The following is a 6,632-nucleotide window of genomic DNA, read 5'->3' on the forward strand; positions in this document are numbered from 1 at the left end:
TTCATGCCGGAATCTATCTTCATAAATCTGATTTATACCATAATTAATTACATTTTTATTTTCCTCTCTCTCTTTCCACTAATCTCTCTCTATCTCTCTTCATTTTCACATTTCTGTTGTAACTGTAATACTTTGGTAGTTGTAATACTGTAATTAACTATTTTTTTTTATCCTAAGGTCTTCAGTATCATTTACTGTTTTCCTTCAACTCAGTGAACCTTACCTCCTAACTATTATTAATCACTTCCTTGTGTTCTGTGTTGTAAAGTTCAATAATAATAATAATAATAATAATAATTGGGCTCTACTGACTCACACTCATAAAGAACTTGTCACTGTAAAAAATCATTAAATTGCACACATAATTTATCTTAATTTGTCATAGTAAAATTTATGAAGTTCGATCTTTTCGTAGCAAGACAAGTAAAGTTCATGCAGGGCTTGTATATTGTTGTACTAATGAAATAGCAGCTGCAAATTGATAGCAAATATCTTGTGGCTCAGAAAATTCAGTGACAGCCGACACTCGTGTCTGCAAGTTCAACATGAGGCATAACAAATGAGCAGATGCATGTAAATAGTTGCACATCAATCCATAGACTCTTATCTTACACAACTTATTTCTCTAGCCACACCTTCGTCAATGGTAACTGAAATGGCAGAGAAGGCACTAAACTTGGGAATTAAAGTGACGTCTCGTCTTGACATTTGATGGATCATCAACTTTGACTCTTCTATTAAAGCTACATTGCCAGTAATGTCAAAGTTGTAACTATACCATTTTCTCACCCAAGTCTCCAAATGCTTATTGAGCGTGTTTTCTACCGGTTGCACATATAGGATCTGGCCATCGTCATTATCACTAGAATCAGTATCGTCATCCTCATCCAGCTGAGACATATTAGTAAGAATGGCACTGAACATAGCTGCTGGAGAAGCAGATTCAACAGTATCAGTAATGTGAGATTTGGCAATGAACATCTCTTTTGCATCAGATTCTGAAACAAGGCTTTTGGGCACCATATACTTGGCGTGGTTATCTTCAACTCTGCTGATAAAACCTGAGTTGGTATAATTTTACTGTGTTAAAAAAAATGGTTTAATAGTTAGGCTTGACTTGCAGGAACTGTTGTTTCAAAAGAGAATATGCAAGTATCAGGTCTTTCTCCAACACGTACGAATTCACCACGGGTAGAACAATTTGCAGCACTAAGTGGTGTTAAAAAAGGAGGCAAAACAGCTGATGGAATGGTTTCTGCAATTATGTCATTGACCAAAATTGGTACTTCAACTAACGCTGGGTAAAAGAAATCCACCGTACAAAACAACCAATTAAAATTTATGTAATTAAATGCAACAAAGTGAAAACAACCAAGTTACTTCCATTAAAATTAAAAAAGTTATTGTATTTAATATTTTTGTATGACTGATGGTTATTTTCACATGTTATAAAAAAGTTTGTTGCATAAGAACTCCAACATAAAGGGTGATTGAAAAGGTCTTAATTTTTTACTTTTGAGGGGATTAAATTTTGCATTTATGCAAGTGCATTTGCTTTAAGTAGGGTAAGCATTTCCATGACATTAAGTTTCATGTTGACGAAGTCACTGACAAAATTTGTGAAATTAAATGCCCACAGAATTTCAAACCTGTACAATATGAACTGAGCACACATAAAAGCTACAGCTATTTTGATAGTACTTTTGCAGGCTTGCAGCGTTATTAGGACTATTCCAGCTTTTCAAAATGCACAAAACAAATTCGAATTGTCTTTAACAATTAAGCTAAAAGTAACTAAATCAGAGGCGTCAACCTAAACAGTGGAAGTTTTTATGTAAACAGTTGAATTCGTTGTGCAGGACTCGTATCATTGTAATTTTACAATGCAATTAAAACATGTTGGCTATGTGCATGAGCAAATAAAAAGCAATGAACTACCTACGCAGGGTAGAGTAGTTACTTAGCTTCTGTACTCTAGATACAATTTAATAATGCCCACTCAATAGATAGCTACAAAGTGCTTATTAGTCAGGACCTGGTGTCGTTTGGTAATAGGTGACTGTTTTATCCTGCCCAAAGCTTCTTTTCTTATTTTTAAAAGAAATCAGTTTAATTGGTAAAATAGTGTAACCACACAGTGTTTCATAGGTATTTTGTCATACTCAGAATACAATAACAGTATTAATTACACAAAAAGATGGGTAATGATGTAGTCAAAAATTACAATGTTGATGGGTAAAAACAAAAATAAATGCTCTAAGCTGCCTTATTTATTGGCATAGCACATGCTGTGGATGGCAATGACACTAATAGTATTATTAAATATTAATTAAAAGTGTACTGTATGATGTGCATGCATATTCTTACAACTTTTGGGAGGCCTTAACTTTGAAATGAAACCTATTAAAAAACATCTTTTGCTTTTCTTTCACAGATTTCAATTCTTCTCCTTTATAAGATGTTCATCGTAGAAGAGTGTATTAGATCCAGATTCTAGAAAATTTTTTTTGCTCTTCTCCAAATCTTTAATGCTCTTTTGGATTTCAGAAAGTTGTTGCTCTTCCTCTATCAATCTGCTAAAGTTAACCTGTGTACAAAAGAAAACATGAGAGGTTTTGTTTGCCAATGAAAATGAAGAGTGTGTAACATATGTAGTGTCAGCTAAGACTTAAACAATGGATGTCACTATCAAAACTATTTTGTATAATGTAAAAGTACACAACTCTGAGCTTTCATATGTAGTTCATTTTATTAGAAAAGATAGTAAAAGTACGGGATTTTCTATAGGAAGTGTCCCAATCTGTTCTGTTCCACTATAAAATAGACAAAAAACTTGAATCACGAAATTCAAGCGGTAGAAAATTGTTTTTGTTTTCAAATTGAACTGTGATGTAATTACATGCATGATCTAATTTTGTGTACATATTGATTTAATGACTGTGCTGGACTTAGCTGTTATAGCAACCATACGACCATGCAGAGTTAGCATTTATTTATTATATTTTCATAAATAAATACTACTGCATACTGTATGTTGCACCCAGTGGCATAGCTAGGGTTCATTTCATAGCTTAGCCAATAAGAAACACAAATGGCATGAACGACACATCACTAATTATTAACTTATATTCCTATTCACGATAGGCATGGTAAATCAAATTTGTTAATTCCTGTTTTGAACTTTACATGTACATTTCTTAATGAAAGAAAGAAATCATTCTTTAAATAAGCAGCTACACAAGGGAACATAAAAGTACTGTTACAGGCACAATTCTATGTACTTACGTAATAAATTACCAATTCATTTTCCGATTCCATCTGTGAATCTACATTATCACCATCACCATCACCATAATCATCATCATCATCACCTACACATAAAGACATGAATAATAAATGGAGTGCAGTTCCTTTCATTTTCTTACCAATACGAGTTCGTTTGTTTTTTCGCTGTTTTGGCAAGTGTGCCATATTAATATGCAGTAGCAGAAGTTTAGCTATGAAGATAACAGTAAATTTACAACAATAAAATTTTAAGAACAGGTTAAAAAATGGCCACACAAAATATTATGTTAGAAAAAATAATAATAAAGCCATGGTTCTTTTGACAATATTCTTAATGCAATGCTGTAGGATATCTAGCCAAATAGATTTGCAAGTTTTCCCTTATTTTGTTGACAAATTGTATTTAATGTTTCTTTTTTATTGCTTGCTTCCTTTTTTCGTCTAATTCTTTTTAATATGACTGTGTGGATAGTCTTCGCATCACTAGCCTTAAAACTGATTTACACTTAAATGGTAAGATCCTAGAAGTCCTGTGTAAACCAATTGTCAGATGTAAGTTAAACTAAAAGGTGTACTATAAAGCTATAAACAGATCATCCGTCAATCACAGTATAAAAGGAGGTGCCCTGGCAGCCGGATTTTATAAGATTTGAAAATATATAATGGCCCCCTACTTTTCATGGCTCAATCACTAGCACAATGCATCATGAAAACATTCAAAATAGCAATGCGAGAGAGTTAACCTACAAGCACACGTAGAAAGCATGGCAAGAAGAGAAATGGCATAATTGCCTCAAAGTAATAATTGTACATATTTTAAATATTTTGAAAATCTGTCCAACAGCCTAACAGAAACAGTCAATAATGCTGCCAGGCAGGCTATAAGTGATAGTGGCAAGGGTATAGCCCTCACTACTTCACAGGAAACAAGCCCAGGAACAAGGACTAGATGGCACTGACTACCAAAGATTATTGGCCACCATCATCAAGTAGTGTTTCCAGCAACAGACCCCAACTTTGTGATCTAGTATTGGTAGCAGTTGCAACATTCAACAAGTCCACTTGAAGAAATAAATACAGAAAATATATTAATCTAATTAAACATAAGAAGAGGACAGAGTAGTACACTTACTTTAAAGTATTACTGGCTCCTATAGTACAATAATCACAGTGCTGGAGGCTAGACCAGATGGACACAATCCCAGAGAAGCTGGTATACAAAGAGCAAGAATCACACAGGTAACAAGAGTAGTTCGACTGAAGGATCAATGATTTCATCATATAAGAAGTGTAAGAGATTTGGTCATTATCAAGAAGACTGTAAACAGAGGGAATTGAAAAATTGAAGTTCAAACTTAAATTATCACAGTATCAGTCAGTCAAAGAATCACTAACGGTGTTAGAAGAAAACATACCAGATGATAGCCCTGTAAGTAATGACGTTACACTTGGAGCTGTGAACCTGTGCCCTTTAACATAACAGGTTAACTGGTCACTAATAAGTGACGATTAATCAGTTAACTGATTGTAGAACGAAACTTATTGCTACTACTATAATTATTATAACAATAGCAAGAATTACAATAAATAATAAATTTTAGAGTTTTATTTACAAAAGGTAGTTGGCCAATACAAATTATATGTTCTTTTCCATGATATATTGCATTTTCTTGGGTGGGTCACAAAGGTCAATGTACTAGAAATTAGAAGTGTTTGTCCTTGAAATAATGATAAATTTTAACTTAAGAGTGCATAAAATCATTAATTTAACGAAACGGGTTATAGAAATAAATGCTAAAACTGCCTTGTTAATGGTGAGGTGAAAGAAACAGTCCACATAAAAGAGCCAGATGGGTATGAAGCATGTAGATTAAAATACAGCATTTATGGTATTAATCAATCCCCGTTTTTGGAACTATACATTAAATTCACAACAAAAGAAGATGGGATTTGCGCAGTCAAACAGTAATCAGTGCTTTACATTTCTATCACTGGAGAGCCATTTGTAATGACTGTGTATGCGGATGACCTTTGGGTGACAATGAATTACGTCAAAAAATGATACCCTATGGGTCCTATTTTTCAAGGGAATTATACTTCGCGAATTTCATGGTTGCGGTCACCGTTTGCAAAAAATAGAACTTCAAAATTTTAGATGTAGAGTGGGCAATAATTATTCAATCTGCATGACTGGTCACACCCCATCAGTCACGCCCAATCACGTGTAGAAAAATGAGTCTTTACCAGTACTTCAAGAAAGCTAGTCTTCCTAGTCTTCATGGAGAACTTAGCCATCACATGCCATGAGCAGCTATTAAAGGAGCCAACAAAGTGGAACCACCATTGGAGCCCAGTAAATCAAAGGAATTAGGTAAACGAGGGAGATACCACATATATAAAAGAAACTGAACATTGGAAAAAAAACTGCAGAAATTGGTGTAACAAGCACAATCAGGTTTTTCAAAGAAGAGTTTAGTGACTGTCTTTTGAAGGAGAGCACAGTACGTACATGGAGCAATATTTATAAGAAAGAGCTGGCACAAAAAAAATGCTTTCTGATGATATGACAGTAGCCAAGTTAAGTGGTGAGAGAAAGGGACCTCCTCTACATTTGGGGAAAGAATTAGGTGCTCAAGTACAAAGTTAAATTACAGCATTGAGAGGGAATGGAGGTGTAATTAACTCAGCAATTGTGAGAGCTGGAGCCATAGCAATTGTTTAAAATTATGATGCAAATTTGTTACAAGAAAATGGAAGGCATATACACTGTAATAAGTCATGGGCCAAAAGTTTTCTACGTCATATGGGCTATGTTAAGAGAAGAGCCAATACAAAATCTAAAGTTAGTGTTGCTGAGTTCAATGCATGTAAAGAACAGTTTGTTTTTGATCTTCAGACCATCGTTGAATTTAATAATTAATTGGGACCACACAGGCCTTAATTACATTCCAGTTGGTAACTGGACTTTGGCAAAAGAAGGTTCTTTACGAGTAGCAATAGCTGGTGTGGATGATAAACAGCAAAATTACTGTTGTTCTTGCTGGAACTAAATCTGGAAAATTTCTTTCACCACAAGTCGTGTATGCTGGAAAGACGAAAAAATGTTTTCCCCATGTGAAATTTCCAGATATGCGGCATGTCACCCACACAGAGAATCATTGGGCGAATGAAGGGACAACAAAGAATTATATTGAACTGATACTTTTACCTTATGTTGAAGAAACTAGAAAGGCTATCTATACCAGATAACCATCCTGCACTTGTTATATTCAACTGATTTAAAGGACAGTGTACTGACAAGATTTTGTCCATGCTTGAAGAAAACTTCTTATAATTAGCCATTGTGC

The 6,632-nt window shown here is 34.3% G+C and overlaps 1 long non-coding RNA gene across 1 annotated transcript; it reads right to left on the reverse strand.

Moving 5' to 3' along the window:
• Window positions 1-2,759: 2,759 nt before the first annotated feature.
• LOC109581141 (uncharacterized) lies at window positions 2,760-3,441 on the reverse strand. Its single transcript, XR_002184532.1, has 3 exons — window positions 3,426-3,441; window positions 3,298-3,371; window positions 2,760-2,813 (listed from the first exon to the last, which is right to left on the reverse strand). It is a non-coding gene; the product is annotated as an uncharacterized LOC109581141 (long non-coding RNA).
• Between the last annotated feature and the right edge of the window lie 3,191 nt (window positions 3,442-6,632).

The sequence above is a fragment of the Amphimedon queenslandica genome, unplaced genomic scaffold, assembly GCF_000090795.2.
Source record: "Amphimedon queenslandica unplaced genomic scaffold, v1.1 AMPQUscaffold_13458, whole genome shotgun sequence".
Lineage (NCBI taxonomy): Eukaryota > Metazoa > Porifera > Demospongiae > Haplosclerida > Niphatidae > Amphimedon > Amphimedon queenslandica.